This window comes from Zea mays, chromosome 10 (genome assembly GCF_902167145.1).
Source record: "Zea mays cultivar B73 chromosome 10, Zm-B73-REFERENCE-NAM-5.0, whole genome shotgun sequence".
Classification (NCBI taxonomy): domain Eukaryota; kingdom Viridiplantae; phylum Streptophyta; class Magnoliopsida; order Poales; family Poaceae; genus Zea; species Zea mays.
In genome coordinates, this window is record NC_050105.1 from 86140643 (window position 1) to 86142897 (window position 2255).

The 2255-nt window shown below is 43.1% G+C and overlaps 1 long non-coding RNA gene across 1 annotated transcript; it reads left to right on the top strand.

The window, feature by feature from the left end:
* The first annotated feature begins 514 nt into the window (after window positions 1-514).
* Window positions 515-760, top strand: LOC103641334 (uncharacterized). The gene is made up of 2 exons (XR_560257.3): window positions 515-602; window positions 700-760. It is a non-coding gene; the product is annotated as an uncharacterized lncRNA (long non-coding RNA).
* The last annotated feature ends 1495 nt before the right edge of the window (window positions 761-2255 follow it).

The window sequence follows — 2255 nt, forward strand, 5'->3', positions numbered from 1 at the left end:
ACAAACTAGCTTGAATTGTACTGCTTCAAAAGCTAAACATGAACTGAAGTCAGATGTCTTCCAAGTTCTCGGAGGCTTAAGTGCTTAACATTAGAGTGTTACACTTTTTATTGTACCGACTACCCTATAAATCAGTCAAATCATGTACCACTTATTGACCACAACATTAATGTTGCCAGGCTCACTCCTCTTGGCGAACCTCCTTCACCAAGAGCTGCACATGTAGCAACTGCTGTTGGAACCATGGTGGTCATTCAGGTACCTAGCTTAGCTGTGTCAATTTTGTTGTCAGGTCGGTGCTGATGCAATAGCGAATATCACCAATCCCTTCACATTTTGTTTCTTTTAGGGTGGAATTGGTCCAGCTGGCTTATCCGCTGAGGACCTTCATGTTCTTGATCTTAAACCACAACGACCGCGATGGCATAGGTGGATTCTCTTGCTACTCTACTATGGTTTAAATTGGGACTTTTAGTTTGACTGTTTGCTGAGGATTCTATTTCTTTTGCACAGAGTGATGGTTCAAGGTCCTGGTCCATGGTATGGACATGTGATGGCCTTGGTTGGTCAACGATTCTTATTGACAATTGGTGGCAATGATGGTAGGAAATTGCTCGTATCTGTCATGTCTAGATTATTGCTACATACAGATCATTCCAGCTGATCGATGTTGATAGTAAGACTGCATCAATGTTTCAGGAAAACGACCCCTGGCAGATGTATGGGCCCTTGATACTGCGGCCAAGCCATATGAATGGAGGAAACTTGAACCGGAAGGTGAAGGGCCACCACCATGCATGTAAGTGCCCCAATATACTGAGGAAACTTTACTCCTTTTAGATTCTACTTAAATCATTGAGCTTAAGAGTAACTCCAAGAGTTTATATATCCTTACTGATAGAAATAGAGATTTTGGTCCTCCAACAGCTTCTTTAACTAGATGTCCAAATATTGCTATCCTCTATTCTAGATTTCTGGCTAGGCAAAGATGCAGATCTATATTGACTCTAGAGTGTGCACAAGATATAGAAAAACTGTTGAAGATGAAAATATATAGAGAGGGATTTTTTCTCCAAATGATGATTTAGAGAGTGAGTTTAAAGAAGACTCTTGGAGATGCCTTTAGTTTCGTGGCTTGATGATGCTGCATACATTAATGAGATGCTTTTGATTCGCGTTAAATTGCTTCATAATTTCTAATAAAGCTCCCAGTGGTTCATAATTTGTAATAAACCTCTGGGGAGATGGAGACGGAGGTGAGTGCGGCGCGGGACGTTATGGCCATGAAGGATCACATAGATCTCGATGCCTCGTAGTCGCAGCAGCCCAGGAAGCTACTGCCCAAGGACCTCAAGGAGATCGTCGGGAGCTTTTGGCTTGCCGCCTCGATGTTCAGCAAGAAGTGGCAGCAGTGGAGGGGCAAGCAGAAGCTCAAGAAGCAGGAGGTCGCCTCAATTTGAAGCCTACTAACATATCCTTGCACATAGAAATTGTATGATACACCTAGAGTCCACCTTCACCATAGGTAGGCAGCAGTTATCCATGCTGATGATCTACCTTCTCTTGCACCACAAAGTCGTTTGAAAGGGCGATGTTTCCCCGTATGTATATTCCATTTGGTTGAACACATGTTCCTTTCTCTAAATTTTCGCACTAATCTTTTTCTTCAAAACATGATGTTATGTTCAGGCTAATGATACAAATGTTGAATTGAACAATGCTCTCTTTATAGTGTGTCTGATTGAACAATGCTCTCTTTATAACAAATCAGAACATTATGCCTTCTAACAGATACTAAATTTCAGAACATGTGTCTGATTGAATTCTACACCAATTCTTGGAAGAGAAAACCTCACCAAGTCATCATCTCCAGGTTTGCTATTGTTTAGATGCAAATCGTCGTTAGTTAACTTTTGTGTTGAAGTAATTGTTTGGTTGAGAAAATTGGTTGCCTATCTTCTATTTTCTCTGTTTTGTTATAGCACAAAGCTGATTTGTGTCTAATTTATAGGAACTGTTGAGTTTGTGATCCAAATTCTGAAGAAGGCGGCCAAGTTGGCGAGCGAAGCGGAGGCCCGTCGCCGGGAGGCTTGGGCCGGAGCGCAGCGAGGCCAACTGGCCTTCCCGCGGCCCAGGGACGCCTGGGGGGGTGGGGGGGGCGGAGCCCCCCCCGGTACGGATCGTTTTAGGGTTTCACCTCTATAAATATCTTTGTAAGCCGCAGGAGATATCCATCTCTATTTGTAAATCTCCTG